This window comes from Fistularia commersonii, chromosome 25, assembly GCF_037954325.1.
Source record: "Fistularia commersonii isolate RoL2024-O1a breed Wild chromosome 25, RoL_Fcom_v1.0, whole genome shotgun sequence".
NCBI classification, from domain to species: domain Eukaryota; kingdom Metazoa; phylum Chordata; class Actinopteri; order Syngnathiformes; family Fistulariidae; genus Fistularia; species Fistularia commersonii.
In genome coordinates, this window is record NC_141308.1 from 810,553 (window position 1) to 832,361 (window position 21,809).

General features: G+C 36.0%; 1 protein-coding gene across 1 annotated transcript in view; it reads left to right on the forward strand.

Annotated features, from left to right (window-relative positions):
- pth1r (parathyroid hormone 1 receptor) overlaps positions 1 to 21,809 on the forward strand; it is a 51,573-nt gene that overhangs the window by 4,469 nt on the left and 25,295 nt on the right. The gene's annotated exons all lie outside the window — the stretch shown is intronic.

Genomic DNA, 21,809 nt, shown 5'->3' on the forward strand with positions numbered 1-21,809 from the left:
GACAGCTGGGACAGGCTCCAGCATCCCCCACAAACCTAAGTGAAGGATAAGTGATGGATGATAGATGGATGGATAGATGGATAATGGTTGGCTTTTTCTATGGTATCAGCAGGTTGTCCCTTTTTGCTACTGAGAAGGTAAAGGAGAAACAGCATGGACTAGTTTGACAAAGATTAGTAATAACAAAATGATATTTGATTTCCTGCCCATAGATCATGTTACACACACATAATGCAACATGATTGAAATTGTATTTCAAGATGTGTCCTTTTTTTACACTTGTTTTTTCAAATGCTACAAGGAAGCACATCATTGGATCAAGAGCTTCCTCATTGTCTAGTCTCGTGGGGATCAGTACAGCAGGTTTCTAATTGGTGTTTGGATTGGATCAAGTCTTAATGCCAGCTAATACATGGGGAGAGACTGTAGAGGAAGCAGGAGGAGGGCTCCAGCCCTCCTGACAAAGTGATTGTCTATTTTAAACATTTATAAATAAATGCATATATATGTTTTTATCTTTTTCCCTAATATTCTGTGATAGAATCCAAATTCCAGTGAGCAATAAGTCCCTACTGTTTTTACCAGAGTGCGAGGTTATAGAACCGACCCACTGATTGATTGGCTGAGATGACACGTAAGATGGCATAAATTGAATCTAAATTATTATTACGTACCACTAATACATGTAGATGTAATAGGGAGGTTTTCTTTTCTTTAATAAAATTACCTTCAAGTAAAATTACACCAATGCTGTTATGTGATGTAAATAAAATTAATATTTAGTGCTGGGCTCGACCAGGAATTTTTGAGAATAATGGTGATACTGATTTCAAAATGGGAACAATCCTGGATTGCTGGTTTGGCTCTAAGGTACGTAGAAAGATTTGGTTAACAAATAAGCTGATTAAAGAATATTTGACTTTTTTATACCACTCATACAGTCTATCATTACAAGCTTCACTCGTGTCACAGCAATTGATCTGCTGCTGGGCAGATTTCAGCTTCATGTGCGACGCCTAGACACTGAAGAGCCTTCAACAGTTTCATTGGAGTGCATTCCCCTGGGGAAATTACTTAAAGACACAACTGCTACATTATTCATAGCACCCTTTTTAGCAATATATTGTGATGTAAAAACAATTTTTTCTGTTCTTTTGTAATAGGCAATTTTAGGCAATCTTTTAGGCCAATGACATTGCAGGGCTGATATATTGGACTAGCTCTGTTCAAAGGGAACATTAAGGGACAGATTAATTGTCATTGATGTTATCCTCCACTGATGATTTATTATATCTTTCCTTGTCCTCATCAGTCATCAATAACACATCCACACTATAATCTCAAGTCCCAAGACATTGAATAATCTAATACTCATCATCATTTAGTTCACGTTTATCCTCTAATGACAGAAACTCAGTGTCTGAAGCATTGGAGTTTGCCCTCTTATCTGACTGAATTGCTTTGGGGTCGTTACCTATTTCATGTTGTTGATGAGAATTGAGTAATATCTATCTATCTATCTATCTATCTATCTATCTATCTATCTATCTATCTATCTATCTATCTATCTATCTATCTATCTATCTATCTATCTATCTATCTATCTATCTATCTATCTATGTGTGTCTTCCTGTCTTCCTGTCTTCCTGTCTGTCTGTCTGTCTGTCTGTCTGTCTGTCTGTCTGTCTGTCTATCTGGCTATCTATCGTTTCCTGCTGCTGGGTTATTGTATTGCTACTTGATTATGGCAAAAGTCATTATCCAAATTATTCTGGCCTCCGTACTCACATCTGGTGTTATTTTTTAATCATCCAAACACCACTGGATTACTCTACTATGCATCCAAACTCTATCTGTATGGAGGCTGTGTCAGTGTTAAGAGTATTGCTTTACATGTGCTTTAAGGGATGGTATGATCTTGGATGGCCAGTTACATGTGCGAGCACTGAAAAAACATTTTTTTAAAACTGTTTTTCTTTGATATTGATATATTCTATGGCCTTAGGTATGGGAAATTGTGTCTCTTATATTCGCCACAATTAAAGTGAGAACATGAATTGTTTCAGATTTCCTGATACACTGTTGGTTATTTGTTTTGACCTGATTACATTTTTTGTTTAGAATTTTTTGGGAATTTTTGGGAGTTCCTTTCCTATTTTTGGATATTGCATTGGTGATTTTTAGATAAATAATGAACTTTTTATTCATTTGTTATGAAACCATAAAAATATGAACATAATTTCTGCTGTAAAAGCCAGACCTGCTCTTGTTTTCAAAAGTTTGCATGATGAAGCTGTAAAAAGTGTGTGTCTAAAGATGGAAAGAATTTCAGCTCTGAATTGATAAATGTCTTCAAGTTGGATTAGCTTAATGCCTTGTATTTTGGTTCAATGAGACTGTGCCAAATGTAATATCATGATACCCTAGCAATGTGAAATAGCACATATTGTTTGTTTTAATTCTATCCTGTTACTATTAAAAACACTTTCTGATAGGTTAAGCCAATTAATAGTCAATTAATTAAGTCAATGAAAAAAATTCTGGATATTCTGGAAATATCAGATCTGTCTGTGATATACTTTGATGGTCATGACTCTTTCAAGACTCGATTCAGTGGTTATGATGATAGAGTTACATTACATAAAGGAAGAATGTACAGTTCCACTTTTTACATGAAGCTGCAGGTTTGTGTCTTTTTATTTAAGCGATTCCATGTATTTCCTGGATGTGGCTTAGGAGATTTTTGGTATCATTGATTTCTCAGATATCCCCTGAACTTAAATCATATTATTATTTCATGAACATTTAGAGGTTCAACATTAATTTCTACAGTGCCTGCCAACTACCTTAAGGGATCGAAAAGAACTGATACGAACACAGGGGATTTTTTTCTCTCCAGAGGGAGCAGAGGTCATTCATTTTCACTTTATTTCCTGTTTTATATTTATTATCTCAAGAGATGGAAGCTTATCTTTCACATAGAGGCCAGTATATTTCAATGCATCACTGACTGAAAACAATCATGCCTCAGTAAACTGAAAATATATATTTTTGGAGATGCCTGCATTCACAACCTATCTGGTACATTTCTTTGGGAGCAAGTTTTGTAAAAACCATTTGTAACATTCTCTGTCTTAATAAAAACAACTCATAAAAAAAGCAATCCCCCAGCAGTTCCCATTTCTGATTTCACACCACAGTAGACGGCGTGCTACAACTGCGAGAATGGTGGTTGGAACTGCTCCCAGTTATCTGTAAAAATCTTCAGGACATATGATCAAAAAAATCATGTTGAGCAGAATAATTCTATCAAAAGAGCCCTACAGCCTTTCCAAAGCAATAAAGCAAATTAAGGGACAGCAGCTAATGTACTCAAAACAAAGCATTGAAGAATAATAACATTAATGAAAGAGGGTTAGATAGGTGAAGTATCTCATCAACCGACAATTTTAATCATAACCCTTATTTAAAGGCAGACGTGTAAATCTACTCTAAGTACACAACACTGAAATGTTTCTGGCAGTTCCAAATTATAAAGGGCAGTTCAGTTTTGCACTTGGCATATTCTATGTAAACATTAAGGGTCTAATTTTGACTTTCAACACACCTCTGCTTTCCTGAATGGAGATCATTACTGGCCACATAAAATACATCAGTAAAGTCCTGCAATCAGGCTATCCAAATAGTTTGTCAATCAGTTTGTTTACATTTCATTAGTCATGAACAAGCTTGTTTGTAATTTATATCTTAGATGATATCAGATGCTGAATATTTATAAGTGTTGTCTAATTACTTGCAAATGCATATTCATTTATGGAAATTGTTTCAAAAAGAGGAATTCTATTCACCAGTTCTTTTATGAGTGCTTTCTAATGTCAGATTATTATAAAGTGTCATCAGTGTATAGAATGTTTGTGAAACTTGTGTTTGTTGGGGGTTTGCTTGATGTTAGAATATTCAAACTTATAGCTTCAGAGAACTCAAGAGATGGTGGGATTTTGGGGAAATAATTTCTGCTCTTTGAGGAGCTCTCTCATGGGAGAGAGGTGTCACTATGAACAAGAGCCAAGTCACCCGAAGGAAATTGTGATAGGTTTTGCAATTATTACCTAGTGTAAAGTGAATTGATATTTATTAGTAAAAGTTACCCTTAACCATAATTTCAAACTATTAAATACAATCGCTTGAGCCTTGATCAAGTTCAGTGCTGTATTTTATGCAGGTTATGCTGTGGCATTTTAAAGGTATTGTACTTGGTTTGGAAAATGACTGATGACATTCTGCTGGCAAATATACATTTATCACTTCGACAGACAAGACGTGACTGACAGATATGGGGTGGCAGTGGGTCAGGAGCACTTTTCAAAATTTGGGCCGTTTCAATGGATAGTGCTCTAACCACAGGAAACATGCAGCTCTGTGGCATCTCTCCACAGATACAGGACTCACTTCTTTAGTGAAATGTCACATCACTGACTCACTGAAACCTACCAAAAATAACATGTAATTGTGTGTGATGGACTGTGTGGAAATGGAAATCAGTAGGGTGAAAGAATCGGGAATTTGGTACACAGACGGTTTTTAATACGCTCCTTGCTAAAGATGTGATTTCTGCATCCAAATAAGATTATGTGATAGGAGAATTTGAGGCCCTTTTTATTTTACTCTTAGTAATATGAATTAAAGCTGTAAGGAGGTGTAGAATGTATCAGTTGCTATATATGGTTTGTCACCATCGATTGTGAGTAACTCACTGTCGTCACCAGTCAGTTAACATGTTTGCCTGAACTTTCCTGGGATTAGGATTGGACCTAGAACACAGAGGCAACTTGTAGTGGGAAAATATCCTTCACACAACGTATCACTATATCATTTTGCTACAGAGCGTGTGCTGTAGAGTAACGGCGAGGATTCCAGAGATAACTAAACTTTCTTCAGTAGCCTCAACCCTAGAACATTAACGTAGGGTGATTTTCACCCACACGATTCTTGTCATGTGATTTTCATTGTGTTGCCATTGTCTGAGTTTTATGGGTCTTTGGGTAGCTTCAGGCTGCTCACTGATGTTATTAATTGTATGTTTGTTTCCCTCCTCCCATCTGCCCATCTATAAATTGATGAAAACTGTATTTTATTCAGGATATTGTGTTGGGTAAAATATACCCAACGTTAGTGATGGTGTTACTTATTTTAACCCTAGTGTTCTAGGGTTAAGCTATTATATTTTATTTCGTTATTTTGTATTTTCGTTTCTTTTTTGTATTGACTGATACATTGCTCTGGGTTCTGTGGGCTATTGAGTCAAACATTTGTTTTATGTTTAAACAGCTTATTTTCTTTTTCATGAAAACTTGAATCTCTATCACTTCATGATCCATTAAATTGCTTTTAACTACCAAGCGGCCCAACTGATGTCACTTTCTCAAAAGTTAATGAAGGGTAATTTAGCAAAGATTATTAAGAACATGAGGCTTTACTTGATGACAGCAAATGTAATTTTTTTGCAGCTTCAATGACAAACCTTAATACTTGCCATTTTTTTCACTCTCGATGAAATTGACAAAGTAATTTGATGACAGAAACGTTTCAAACTTTCTTATTACTTGAGAGACGTTCTATCTGCTGTTATCTGTGAGAATTTAGTCACACATAGATTTCAAACTTTTGACTACAAGTATTCATCAGTGTCCCCTTCAGTTTTTATTATTCTGTTTGTTTGCTAATGTGATAGGGTCAGGGTCAGGGATGCTTTGCTCATTGTAAATTGCCTTTTAGAAGTCAGTTCTAATTCAAGCACCACAAACAGGAAAAACCCAAGGGGGGCATCTCACAATGCCAACAGTTCAACTAAGGGTGCATCCCCCCATTATGACAACTAGCAGTGCAGGTTAGTGTAACACATCGACAACAATATAGTACATATATTCATACAACAGAGGTCTCTAACACAGAACCGTGAGAGGCTCCCAAAGGTCATTGAAGCTGCAAATGATTCTGGGGTTCTGCTGGCCAGTCTCCCCACCACACGGTACAGTATTTTATTAAATTGCAACATTTTGCGAGAATTCAAGGGCAGCAATTGGCATGCTAATAGCATGTTGAGTTTGTATTAATACTTGATCACTTACTTAGTATATCAATATTGTGGGGTGCACCTCCAGAGGGACAATATGCTTGGAATCCCAAAATACCTCATTTGTGTGTACTTGTGACATTCTTGCTCTTTGGATGCCATTTCTGTTGACTGCATACTTCACTGTTGCTCAAAGGACTTTTAAATACACAAAGGCCTCCAGACCAATACTGAATACAAAACAAATTCATAATGTTGATAGCTCTAAATCAATTATTAATATATCTCAAAAGGAGGATAGCTTATTTTCACAAAACTGAACCAATTGTTTTGTTTGAATGCAGCTCAAATGTCAGGCCGTAGTTTTCCCCTGGCACATGGATTAAGGCAGAGAGAATGCCTGACTTCTTCAAAGGACCTTTATAATTTTCATTGCTATGACTGCCATGGGTTTGTAAGAATGCAGTTTGTAGTACCAGTTTTTCCAATGATATCCATTAAATTCTTTTGATTCAGTAGACAGGAAATCTCAGGCAGTTTCTATTCAGATAACAGTGAAAAGTTTGGCCAAAGGGTTTGACTCTCCTCAATTGGCTTCTTGCAGCTTGAAAGCTGAGACATTGAGACTCCAAAAGTTGCATGTGGTTCTGGTCACTGCAGACCATTAAGCTGTTTAAAATTAATTTGTATTGCCACGGCAGAGTTTGGATCAGGCATTGGCTTTTTCACCTTTGTAAAAAAATACTGTGCTATAAGGGTTTTTAGATAAAACCAATAGATTCTCAATCAATAGTTGTAATATATCGCACTCAATAGACACACTCAATCAATCAATATCAATAATTCAAAATTATCTCTGAGGCTGTTCATAGATGCTGTATTTTACCCTTTGACAAATATAATCCACCAACTTGATTATAAATCATTATTTCCAAAAAACATATTCCAGAATTAAGAGGTGCTTTTTTTACTTATCAGTGAATACTATAATTTTAAATACCCACTAATATAATGGCACCTGTGTTTGGTGCCATGATAAAAATGTACAATTACACTTTGGGCTATATCATTCTACTTGAAATCATAATTTTAAAAAATTATGTCTGTCAGGTCTGTTATGGTCATCTGTTTCTTTTGGAAAAGAAACTATGCAATTTAGTGTCTTGAAAGTAATCCATTTTTTTAAATGACCCAATAACAAAAAGTAGCTCCATGACTCACTTGAATTCTTCTCATCAATTCATTTTATCATCGAGTTACTTTTGGGTTTGGTTACAGTCGTGTGATCAGCCTCAGGTGAAGTGCATTTAACATAAGAAAATACATATTTTTGCTCGATTTTATCACAATAAAACAAGAAGCTCTGTTATGTAATTTAAACTACTCAAACCAAAACCAAAATAAATTAAACATAGAAGCGAAAAGGATCAGTCAGTCCATTTTCAACAGGAACCACATTGTTTTAACTTGAAGACTGTAAAAATAAAAGTGGGGACAAAAATTTATCACCTGAAGGGCAAAACATTGGAAACTACTATTGCTACAGCAATTGTACCATAGATATAGTGAGTTTTAGCACAGAAATTATTTAACCCTAAAAGAGAAAAGAGATCGAAACTGGAGGGAAAGAAATACATTACTTTAAGGCAGGCATTAAACCAATTAGGTGGTCTACATCACGACCAATAAACCATTATTCGCTGTCCAATCCCAGTATTACCATGTCCTGACTCATCCTTTCAAGTGCCGATTCTGAGCTTTACTTATGTTTACCATTCTTGAGGGGCGTCCATATTCTAGTTGTGATAATGGAAATGAGGCATGGACAACAATGAAGGACTGCCGGATTAAATGATAGCCTGTGTGTTAAAAGTATGTAGTCTACTTTACTTATCTGACTAATGGGAACATTACATTACTTTTTTAAGTGCACCTTTCCAAAATGGATGAGTGGATGTAGTTTTGAAGCTGAAGTTAATAAGAGAGAACACTGAAGTATATAGTGTAATTGTCATTTTCTTTAATCTTGTCCAGGCAATATGTTACTGATGGCATGGTGGTGCAGTGATTATGTCCCTGGTTTGATTCCCATAGGGGGGCACAGTTTTTGTGTGGAGTTTGGATGTTCTCCCAGTGTCTGCATGGGTTTCCTCCAGGTCCTCTGGCTTCCCTCCACAGTTCAAAAACATGCAGTAGGTTCATTGGAGACCCTAAATATTAATTGGGTTCTCTAATTAGAATCTCACACTAAATTGTGAATTTGACAGTGAATAGTTGTATATCTTTGTATGGGACCTTATTATTGACTGGCAACTAGTCCAGGGTGAAACCTATCCAGTGACAGCTGGGACAGACCCCACCCCCTGTGACCCCAAGTGCAGGATAAGCACCATAGATGATGAATGAATTAATACATATATTTCAAACAGTACATCTATGATCATGCAGGATTTCATAAAGACATGTTTGTGAAATAAATATTGAGGTGTAATGTGTATAAATTGATCTGACAGCATCACACATTTGTGAAATAGGTCATAAAGGTGACTAGAGGTACTGCTTCTACAACAGTATGGTAGTGAAATGTTAGTTGTATACATTTCACTATGTTCCTTGTTGTATACCTTAAAAAGCCTAAATAAAGCCAGAAATCACATATTTCAGCCAGAAAAAACACAATATACAAGCTTATATCTTGTTCTAGAATCAAATGGGACCAAGAAATTGTATTGTTATGTTTGAATAATTACGATTGCCTGGATGTATCCAGTGCTTTCTGCAAGGGTAAGATCTTGTGCAAGTGTGAAAATGGTGCTTACTTGTGGGAATAGGCCCAACTTTTGGGTGGCATGGTATCAAGTACCATTTATTGTTTTGTATACAACTTCAAATATTGTAGATGACACAGAAACCAACTTGCGAAGTGAGAAAAGGAATCTTGTATTGATTGTCCTTTAAGACTGTCAGTCAAAGCAGTCAAGTGAAGTCCAGTGACTGGACGGCAAACCAGAATTTTCAAGATGTGTCAATTACAAATATAGATTAACACATCAGAGAATAGTCTGAGCAACAGATGTGTAGCCATTGAGTGCCTTACCTGTCATTATTAAAAGTAATAAAGCAAACACATCATGATGTGTATTCAATATTAAAATATGTTTAATCGTGTGTGATATATATTGATTTTTTTCCCTTTTCTTTAAGTCAAATCATTTAGATAACCCTTTTAGTAATGCATCCTCAGGGCAGGCACAGACCAGTGTCTCCGTGAACCGGTCCCAAGCCTGGATAAATGCAGAGGGTTGCATCAGGAAGGGCATCCAACGTAAAAACTTGTGCCAAAACCAAATATGTGAATCAAATATAACTATAGAGGGATAAAGTTGATGAGCCGAACAATGAAGTTTTGGGAAAGAGTAGTGGAAACTAGTCCGAGAGCAGAAGTCAGCATTTATGAATAGCAATATGGCTTCATGCCTTACAGATCCAGTATTTGCTTTGAGAATGCTAATAGAGAAGTACAGAAAATGTCAAAGGGAGTTACATTGGGCTTTTGTAGATCTAGAAAAAGCATACAACAAGGTGCCAAGAGAGGAACTCTGGTCGTGTATGAGGAAGTCTGGAGAGGCAGAGAAGTATGTTAGACTGGTGCAAGACATGTATGCTAGCTGTGAGACAGTGTCAAGGTGTGCTGTATGTGTAACAGAGAAGTTCAAGGTGGAGGTGGGACTCTATCAGGGATCAGCTTTGAGCCCCTTCTTGTTTGCAGTGGTGATGGACAGGCTGAAGATGTGGTTAAACAGGAATCTAGGCAGGAGGTCTAGAGGATGACCAAAGAGGAGATTTATGGATGTAGTGAGAGAGGAGGATACAGAGAATAGGGTTAGATGGAGAAGGACAATTCGCTGTGGTGACCCCCTGAAAGGAAAAGCCAAAATGAAAAGAAGATTTAGATAACCCCTTTAACCAAATACATTTACAGATTCCCTGCTCAAATATAGGGGAAGGATGCAAGGTGTGACAGCAGTGAGCTGAGTTTACCCTCGGAGTGGTCTGTCCCTCACAAGATTTGATGAGGCAGGCAGTCGGCTTGCACTTGCTGCTATACCTATATACATCATGTTGCTGGAGTTGATGTTTGAAATCACTTTTAACCAGATTTTCCAGGATCTGACAAATGTCTTAACTGTTTACATGTAACTAATTTGCTCTTGATAATTGGATAAAAAAAAGAAACACAGTGAAAAGGCACGAGGGTGAGGCAGGCAATGCTCTCCACAGAGACTGTAAAACCTATAAATTAGTTAACATAGCACAGTCAAGGGCATGGAAATAGTCCGTTTATTATTATATTTAGCTGTGATACAAAAATGGAGGATTGTATATTTAAGGTAAAAATGTTTAAAACTGGGCTTTTGCTTAAAACAGGAAGTGATAAATAATAGAAGGTTTGCCTCAACCTGCAAGACAAAGAATAACAAAGAATGACAAAGAATGTCAAAGAATTGGCTCCTTTCAAACTTTGTTTGAAAGGAGCCCTGTGCACAGGATGGGCAGGTGGTCTCACAATAATCTACTGAGAGAAGTGGAAACTCGCCAGAGTCTGTACCCTCCTCCAGCTCCTTCGAATCTAGTGTTTTCCTGCAACTCTCTCCTCTTAGGCCTCCCTCACAATTCCCTCCATCAACTTCAACTGGTCCAGAACTTAGCCACCCGTATCATCATCCAAGCACCCCCTACCACATCACTCTTGTCCTACGAGATCTCCTCTGTCTCCTGGTTCAGCGCCGTATTCCTTTCAAACTCGTCCTGCCCCCCATTCAAGGCAGTCCACAACCTTAACCCCCATACCTGTCCAACCTCCTCCATGTCCCTCCCACTTCCTCAGATCCTCTTCCTCTATATGTCTGTCCCTTCCTCTCCCCTTGACACCATGGGGAGCAGAGCATTCAGACACTCTGCTACCCGTCTCTGGAATTCACTTCCAACCAAACTCAGGAACACCCAATCTTTTCCCTGCTTCAAATCCCTCCTCAAAACCCATCTGTTTAACGAAGCCTATTCCATCTGACACCAACTGCTGTCACTTGTTGTTATTCATGTAAATGTGTGTGTATATATTTTTGTATATCTGTGCGTGTATGTGTGTGTGTGCGTGCGCATGTGTATATAGGTATTAATGTTTGTACATATGTTTCTGTTTCTGAACTACATTGTCACTTTTATTGATTTATTTTAAGCATTTCTTTGGATCTATACTCAAATAAAATATATTATTATTATTATCATTATCATTATTATTATTATTATTATTATTATTATTATTATTCGCTGTGTGTCCTGAAAAAGCTGTCAAAGAGAAACCACTATCACTGCCACCCCTGTCTTTTGTTTTCAACGTTTGACAACTTCTGGATTAAATCAGGATATTTTGATAGGGAAAAAAATTACGAAGAGGACCTGGCAAAAAACAATTAAGAAAAACGATCAATGACACGCATTCAAAGGCAGGTCAGAAGATTTAAAAAAATGCTGATATTAGGTATGAAAAAACCTGTAGTCAATATACAACTGCAGTGAGTTGACTAGTATGTAAGCTACTCTGGGTATTTCAATATATTTATTTATTTCATCCATCGTCTGCCGCTTATCCTGCACTCAGGGTCACAGGGAATGCCGGAGCCTATCCCGGCTGTCACCGGGCGAGAGGTGGGATAAACCCTGGACTGGTCAACAGTCAATCACAGGGCCACATATACAGACAGACAACTGTGGGAGGAAACCGGAGAACCCGCTGGATACCCACGCAGAACATGCAAACTCCACACAAGAGTCCCCTTCTCGGAATTGAACCATTTGACATATCGTATAATAATGTATAAAATACAATACATAATACATTCGTAAACCTGCAAATCTGTCTTTAAAAGACTCACTGATAAATTTGACCTGATCACAGCTTAAAAAACAAACAAACAAACAAACAACTAATTATGTGTAATTAACTTAAGTAAACAGCTGGTTTTGCTAGTTTAGAGCACAAGTATCAGGGGTACTGTGAGATCCAAGGTTAAAATATTTAAGGTTCAATTGATTGATGTTAAAACCTTAACATTTAATTAAGGCTCAACAGATATTGCTGCACGTTCTCACTCCTGAGCCTGTGTCACATACGAATGCTTAAACATCTCTTTCTTGATGCACTTGGAGTGTTGTTTTCAACGAACACGTAGAATCATTTTATGCTTCGACAAACGCAATTTCTCATTTCGCAGCGAAAGATATGGAAAATACAGTACATCTCCTCTTTTATTTTGGTTAATTAATAATTAACCTTTATTAATCCCTCTCGGGGAAATTCATTTCCGATAAGTAACTGTTGTCCCCTACTACCCACTGCAAATCCCCCTCTTTTGCAGTTTGCCCTCACTTTAGCGGGTTTTTAATAGGTTTCACTCTGTAAGACTTGTAGTTTTTCCTGCTGTTTATTTCTTAAGTGAAAGGTAAATGCAATCAAATTGTTACTTTCTGTTGAATGACATCTGACATTGTCTATGTGCTCCGTCGGTGTATTTACAGCTGTCTACCTTTAATTCACAAGTAAAAATTATTTATACGCACAAAAACCCGGTTGCAAAGACTGGACACATGTGACTTTGTATTTCGTAGTATTGTCAATTGGAAATCTGATGCTGACAAACAAAATACAGGCCTCTCATTTCGCATACACTTTGGAGTGTGTGTTACATAAACAAGAATTTTCTTGACTGACGATATAGACTGAGTATCATTATACTCAAATCCACGCATTATCATTTGTGTGCAGGATTTGTATAAAATCCCTTAAATGCAGTTATAATGTGACGCGTATATCTCTAGTTAATCCATTAATAGCTTAGGATGATATTTAGTGGCTTTGTGGAAGTAGATTGTAAAAGCAAATCTTTATTTTTAGTGATAGCCAGACTGTAAGTATTACCACAAAAGTGCAATATAATGACAAAGGAAATCATCATAAAGTGTTCCTTATTTAGACATGGATATTTTTATTTTGTGTTGTAGATTTTTTGTATCAATCTAAATGTATTTTTATACAGACTTTAGTTCCTCTAATCACCACCACTGCATCCACCACCACTTAACTGCTATGCCTAGACTGTTAATCAAGAAGTATTTTGCAGCTCCTTTACAGAGGGAAGGAAGTGAATTATTCAATGTTCTTATTGCACATTCATACTAAAATGATCATATAACTATTGTGTTCAGAAAAAAAAACAGAATTTGAACAGACTTTTAGCGTGCAAATTACAAAGACGGATTTGTACAGAGATTAATCTCTAATGCCCTATGCATTTATTACAAATCACTTGATGCTCCTGTGTATTACTATTCACATGTAAATGAGATGCATCCCTCACATTTTTTTTTCTATTGCCATCTTTCTACATGAACAATACTGCATTACAGAGTTTCACACAAGTGGTGTCACTGGTGCTTGAATGGATTTGCTTTAATCATAATAGACAGTAGCTGTGTTGTTGAGTGTCACAGGATATGTAAAAAAAGATTTTTACAGTCAGATATGTACCGTAATTTCCAGACGGTAAGCTGAGACTTTTTTCACACACTTAAATAGTGTTGCGGCTAATTTATGGATTTTTCTGAGCTATCGCGCTTCATGCGCTTCCAAAACATTTAGCCTCATCATATCAGACCAATGAAATGACCGTGAAATTCTGACACTGAAGAAGACACCTTTAATGGTTTGGTTAGGTAGGATGAAGAGGAAGATAGCAATCAGCAGGATTAGGAAAAAGCAGGGATAGAGGATGGATGGATGGATGAATGGATGGATGGATGGATGAATGGATGGATGGATGGGCTTTTCCTAGTTATTTATTATCAATCTTTTTCATCAGACGTGGTACAGGGACTGTTCGGAAAAAAGCATTTCCAGTATGTATTCGTGGATGTTATCCCTAAGTATTTAATTAAAATTTGTCACATCTTTCTGTGTAAATATCTCATGTTACAACATGGACCCCTGCAGCTTATAGATAAGTGCGGCCTATATATGTATACATATAATTATTTGTTTATTTTTAGCCAGTGTGACTTATATTCAGTTCCCTTCAATGGTCTTGAAATTATGGTACACTTTTGGTGGAGATATTGGATAATTGATTTTTACCAAACCTTCAATATTTCTCACACGCGTGGTAGATTTTGTACAACACATGTAATTGCTTCACTGCATAGAGGGGTGGAGGGAAGTTCAATAATCATGAGAAGATGACGGTGGTTGATACCTCTGGCAGCTGCAGGCAACTCAACTTGTTTATTTATCTTCCTCAACAGTTTTTACTCAGGTGGACCAGTGCCATGTGACTGCTTTAGTTCCCAGAGGGCATTCTCTGTATTATGATACATGTAACTTGTGCAAACTTTTACAGCGGCACTTTGAGGAAACCTCTAATATGCAAAGTGCCAATATATTTAGAGTCATGTATATTATTTCACTGCTGTCATCTATCTATCGCAGTGCAGAACAGATATCTATTATTCAAGTTAAATATAATTTATTTTGCTGTCAGAATAACAATAAAACAGAATCCTTTGGCAGCTTTGGATTTGGCAACATTGTTATTGCCTTAAGAAAGGTATTCCATTAATTTCTACCCCTTTGAACAGCTCAGATTGTTCTCTGATACAATGTCATTACTGAAAGCACTTCAATCAAGGTGAAACGGTGCATTCTCATCAGCTTCTGTAATACGCAATTCAGAATGGTGGCATATCACCAGGCAACAAGAGATACTTCCTGTGATTAAGCAGTGCCGAATTAGTCAACACTTAAAAGTTTCATTGGGGAGGCAGCTCCAATTAGGGATCCTATACAAACAGTGTCTGTTTACTGAAATATTAATTGTTGGTCAACATAGATTCAGTATGTGCTTTTGTATACAATATGCATTCTAATGAGTTTATGGATATTCTGTGATATAATAAATGTCTATAATGCTGAATTTTATGCAATTTTACTGTGTATATTTTCATATCCTCCAGACTGATAATTATGTATTTATTTTTTTAAATTTTGAGTTATTTGATTAAATATATTTCCTATTGTATGTGCAGTATTGATTTATGTATATCACAGTGACTGATTTTACGCCACCAACAATTACACATATTGCTATGACGGATGCAACAAGGTCTGTTTTCTTAATCATACTGACTTGGGCTTGCAGATACACTGGTAAATGCACAGTAAAGGACTGATGGAGGCTTGATCATGATTGATTTTCATGTCCATCTAGATTTCTGAAGGTATCTGTAATGACCCGTGGGACTTCTGATGTAGAAAGAAATTCAGCATGAAAATCCCTGTGTGCAATTAATTATGATGTTGACTGCACAAGGCTTATACAAATAGATTAGGTGTATTTGTTTTTCATGAGCAGTTGAAACAGAGAAATGTTTGTGGCAGCAGTAAAGACGCTGATATGAATGAATACAGAGAAACCTGTGTACCTTGGACACTGTACTTGTACCGTGAAGGGTTAATGATCTGAGAGTCTGTCAAGTCACCATCATCATTCATTTATAAAGCCCTTTGTATAAAAGAATTACATTTGGAGAGCTTTCAGACATTTTTTCCTCTAGCCATATGTATTTTGGTAAAAGTCTTATTTAAAAATGCATGACTCCATTAGAAAATTCCTACTGTCCATTTTAATGAATATTGTATGGACATAGTTTCAGAGATCGCACCTATATCACAATAAGTTCAAGGCAATTTGTAAGTTTGTAATTAGACTGACCTGCTAATAGTACACACCACGTACAGTGTATGGTGTGTACATTTACTTGACATTGTAGACGTATTTGCTTTAATTTATAATATTCACTGCTAAATGAATACAGAATTATTACTTGCCTTGCTTGTAAAATGAAAGCCTACTGCCCTGTGTGTAGGAAGGCTTGATTTATGGTACAACATGATGTCTTGCTCCTCATTCAGCCTGCCATCAAGCAACAACATCCTGGGATGAAAAGAGAGCCTCAAGCTGATGCCAAAAAAACACTCCCTTAAGTAGCCACTTGAGCCCTTCACTTACATTGAGACAATGCACACATCCTCTGCAGAGATAATAAACAACAACAGCAATAATAACAATAATTATAGTAATAATCATAATTGTAGAATTGTTAAACCTGAACTGATCTCAATAGTTGCATGGTCATGGAAGACTTAAGATTTTATTTTATTGTTTTTTTTATTTATCTTTTTCATTGTATTTATTTATTTACCTTCCTGTACAGATTTATTGGCTTGAACATTGATTTATGGAGATGTTGTATCCTGTTGCGTTACAAGTGTTAGGATATTGACATTGCAGTTACCCTGCCTGATAAGGAGTAAATTGTGATGTTGCAAAAAAAAAGTAATAAAAGATGACTAGAAAAAAATGAAACGCTACTACCATTAATTAGAATAATTGTGAAAAAAAAAACATTGATTACTAATTTTCTTTTCTTGTGGCTCGAATTAAAAAGCAGTTTTGCTCATTTTTGAATCCCAATGTTAAATGTACTTAAAATGTAAAAAGTTGACCATTCTCAGATGATGTTAGTCAAAACTATTTTAAAGTTATTATTAATATGATTTATTTTACCGGAAATAATGTGTGTGTGTGTGTGTGTGTGTGTGTGTGTGTGTGTGTGTGTGTGTGTGTGTGTTTCCATTTGGTGGACACAGACCTAATGAGAATGAATGTAAGTCAATGATTATTTTTATATACTAATGTGAACACTAACATCATGCCGTGTTTTATTCCTGACTGCTATGATAGAGAGGATTACTGCTTATTTACCAGGCTGTGTATCATATGCCATTAATGCTACGGTGTGCTGAGTTAGATGATCTTTTCATCTGAAAAAAAAAGAAAAAATACTCTTGTGGCTTTAAAAATTCACTTTGATTTTTTTAAACGCTAATCCTTGTAATCCGTACATGAACATAATCACTCGTCCACGATGGCCATATTTACATTTACTGTTAATAGTACAAGTGTTATTGTTTGACACTTTTGCGACTTCCACCAGGATATAAAAAGATGTGGTATCTTGCATTGTTACATAACCCTTTTTAAGCTTTTGCTGAAATTAAAATGCCGCATTTGCATTTCTCATCAGTGGTGCAGTTAGTGTTTTTAAATATTACATTAAAAAAAGTTGACCTTTTTTTGTTTAAGTACATAACACTATCACAGTTCTTTGTGCTCAATGAGAAGCAAAATGCTCACTGAGCACACACAATGTTTCCATCAAGTACCAAACTGCTGTTCTTCAGTCTTGCGACCTGAACAGGGTATAATTAGGAACTAAATGCTGCTTTAAGTCAGAATGTGGCTTGAAAATATTTCCAAAGGACAACCAGTCTTGTGGTTTGTGGTTTTTATCATCAAATGCAAATTGCACAGTTTTAGAGGAGTGGCACTGAGTCATAGAGTTTATAATATCCAGGAACCTCATCTACTAAAACATTCATGCGGTGCAACATGTCAAAGTAACATATTCATGTTCTTTCCAGATAGTGGACAGGCCATTAAAAACAAGATTCAGCAGAGTTATAATTCTTTAGACCTCCCTATTTTGTGGAGGAGAAAAAAATATACAGGAAAGTCCAAAAGCCCTTGGGATCAAATTTTGAATACATGCCAACAACAAGGAAGTGAATGTTAGCCTATGGTGTAAAGAATGGCAAATGACCAAAACAAGTACATAAAACAAACATTCAACTGTATTCCCATAATAGAGGGGCTTTACAGCAACCAGAGTAAATATTATCTGTATATTATTTATCATCTATGTGACGAAGTGTGATCTGGAAAGGAAAGGCTCACTTTATGTGACTATTTACCCTAAAAATCTCATTCTTACTGACAGATCAACCAACAAAGAGAGGCATTATTGGATGACTCTGAGATGATATTGAAAATGTATATGGTTTGTGTTTCCAGTCAAAATACCAACCAGAGTTGTAATCAGAGGTTTCATGTTGACTGTCTGAGCATGCCAAAATAAACCAAGAAGATTATCTTGAACATGCACGTTGCTCATGTTTCCTCAAATGTTCAATTGATTTTGGTTGATTACCCACTCCCAAAATTTGTATCTATTCCAAAAACTGTTGTAAGCATGTTTATGTCATGATTTTAATCTTGTGTACATTTTTAAAATCACCCCTACTTTCACTTGTACTATAATTTTTATTTGCATCACTCTACTCAAATTTCTGATGGCTCAAATCGCAATTTGAAATATTTTTATTTCCTTGGTGATGAACTTAGAGGCATTCTTATTCCTAGACAGTGAGGCTCTAAACCACAGACTTACTGACTTATGGATTCAGTGGCAACTGTTACATAACTGATGTAGCTGCATATTCCGTCTATATTTTAATCAGAACCTGTTTTTTTCAGCCTGTCATATCCTTTATGATAAACAGCCTTCAATTTTAATCAGTGAAACTTAGAATGTTCATTGAAAAATAATCCTTATACTCTCTCTTGGAATGAGACTTTTTTGTATTTTTCAGGGTAAAGTTCACGAGTCCTGCTTCATTAAGAGTATTTTGGTTATCTGACTTTGTATTTATTCATTTAGAACATGTAATTGTAATTAAACTGTTTATTTGTGGACTGATAAACTGTAACTTACATTATAGAAAAATGCCTTGTCTCTATTTCCCTGATTCCTTCTCAAAGTCAACTTTATTGTCAATATCATAGTGCAATAGTAGAAAAAATTATGAATACCACAGATAACAAGTACGACAAAGGCAACAAGGTTACTGATGATTACTGACTTCTAAACTTCCTTTTAAACTTTCAGGGTCCTTTAGATTCATTCTTTTCTAAGTATTAATGAAATGTAATTCCCAAGCTTGAGTCTCATATTCACAGTAGGACATTGGGTATTCCAGGAAATTACTTTGGTCAACCGCAACTTTCTTTCAAAAAAGTTGGGGGTGCAAGTGGGAGGGGGTGTTAAGTGCAAGCCTGTCTACAATCAAGACTGTCGGTAATGCTCTGGAAACACACTCTTCACTCGCTGTATGTTTGCATCTCTCCGCATAACTCAGTCATCAATACAAAGTTTTCTCAGAATCCTTTCTTCCCCTAATGTTTTTACATAAGAATATTTAAATTGAACAGATGTTAAATATTGTTTTCTGTTGTGATATGTTAAACCGAGTGAAAATGTATTTTGCATTTGGTTACCTTAAACAATTTAGCAACATGTGGAATTAGGAGTTTAAATATAAAATAAAATTGGTCCTATATAAATACGCAGCAATTTTTATCTGGCTTAGTCTTTGTGGTTCAGCAGTGTCTTGACACACTAGTATGAATTCATTTCTTTCAATATTGGTCTTATATCCTTGCAGAGAGCTGCAGTTTAAGTCATCAAACCACAGTTTGTGCAGCGAAATAGAAACGTGTGGTTTGTTCAAGTAGAGTTTGTATTCTAAGGCCAGTGATGAAAACACACATATTTATATGGTGTGTATTTTTCTAATTTTCAGTTTGGCACTTACTCAAAAGCATTTAACAAAAAGAATACTGTATTTTAAATGAAATACAGTAAATAAGAATGTCCAAGTTCTCCCTGTGAGCGTTGTGTTTACTTTGGGGGTTTGGACTTGGGCCAAGGGAGGAGGAATAGTTTTCAGAAATAATCAGGGGGCACGCTTATTACCCAAGATTCTCTTTTTAAAATGGTAAATGATACTCCTCTATGTCCCTCTGAGCAGAGGTCTGCAGATGAAGGAGAAATTCTTCCAGTTTTTAAAAAGCAAATAAACTCTGTCTCCACTCCCCATTTTAGTTTAATGTTTCACATAATCTTAAACTATGTAGAGATATTTGTTCTTAATGTGTCAGTGCAACAGCTTCACTTTCCAGGTATGCAGAAAAAAAAAAAGTGATGTTAGCCACTGTCTATAGTTCTGCAGTTCTTCCGTGGGTCTCGTAACATATGCATATCCTGTCAGTGCATGAAATGAGAACCCACAAAGTTCTACCTTTGTATGATGATGATAATAATTAATCATTATGATGATGGTGACTGATAATGATTTTGATATTGAATTTTTTTACAATGGTTCGTGACTTTGCTGTCTGCTTTTACCCAGTCCCCCTAAGAAGTTCAGTCAGTTATTTAGATGAAAATAGTCTGAAAGTCTTAGGGACTGTCAGTGGAATATTCTATATTGGCATAGTTAGTTCTGTAAACAGGTAGTATCTATCCTTGTTCGCCTGTGGTAAAATGTTGTTCCATCTGTGGTTGTTTACCGTGCAAAGTCATACACGTCTTCATTCTGTAACTTCATTCAGCTCAAAGACTGGACATCCTTATTTCAAGGCTGAAAGTAGTGAAAATATTGATGGATTGAGGTATTGTGGTTTTTTGTGTCGCAAATGTAATGACTTCACCTTTGCAGTTTTTGATTTTAAGATCATGAAATTAGGCAGTAGATTTCCAATGCACTTTTTTGCATGAGAAACAATGTTGACCTACTGTACATGGAAATTATACCCTGTCTCAGTATACTGTTTATATCTTACTAACTTGTTTTAGGCAACAAACAGGTAATAGAGAAATAGACAGACTGAATGAATGAATGAACATTAATCTAAAGTATTTAGTTTAAAGTGTTTCTTCCGTTTTGGTTTTTTATTTTCATTTTTTTGACGAATAACGTTATTACTGGTAAGAAATCGTAGAACTGATAAGTGAATGTTCGTTCCACTTTTATGTCCATATGAACATTCCGTTCGTGTGTCTAGCAGGATGTATGGTACTGTTGTTACAGGTTCCTCATTGGCAAATTAAATGCAAATGTTTGATGCAGCAGTAATGAAAAGCTCTCTTACAGTTTGGATACAGAGCTCTGCGGTGAAGAGCCATTTCCAAAATTATTAGAAATGTGCCTTTTTCATCATTCTTGAAATTCAAAATAATGTTTATTGAAATAAAGTTGCGATATATATATAACAATAAAACACAGTTGGTGAATGTTACATTTTAAGTTTGGATGTCCAACATCTATAACAGATTTCGTTGGAAAGAAAATAACATCTCAAATCTTGTGGATGTATTTTTCAATGTGTTTTCTATTTCTGTTTATTTCTTTTCATCTAATGGGTTTGAATGTTAACAGGACAATCAGCTGTTTTCTCTGCCTCACTTGATGATTAATTCTCCCTGCAAAAAACAAAAAACAACAAAAGGAAAACATAAACAAACAACAAAAAAACAACAAAAACACCAGAGTATACCAAATGTAAGGTTAGTTTATACTGATTTTGGTGCAGAATGGGTCTAAGCACATCTGAAAACCTGCTATGACACTGTAGAAAATCCTGTTCGTTTGTACACTGCTCATTCCCCACTCCAAACCGTTCTGCAGCTGCCTGTTTTCATTTCCAATTTTCCTGTCGCTCTCAGTTTAAAATGTCTCGTCATATTAGATGCAGTCGCATTTTGCTGTTAGCCAAGAGCAAACCAGTTAGCATGACCTATTAGCATGACCTAGTAGAATGGAAAATCTTTCGTTGACTGAAAAACCACACCTGAAGCAAAACATTTTAATGTTCATTTAGAGAATTTCACGTTGTGCTCTTTTCATTTTAAAATGGGGAATAAAGTTTTTTTAACGTTTTCC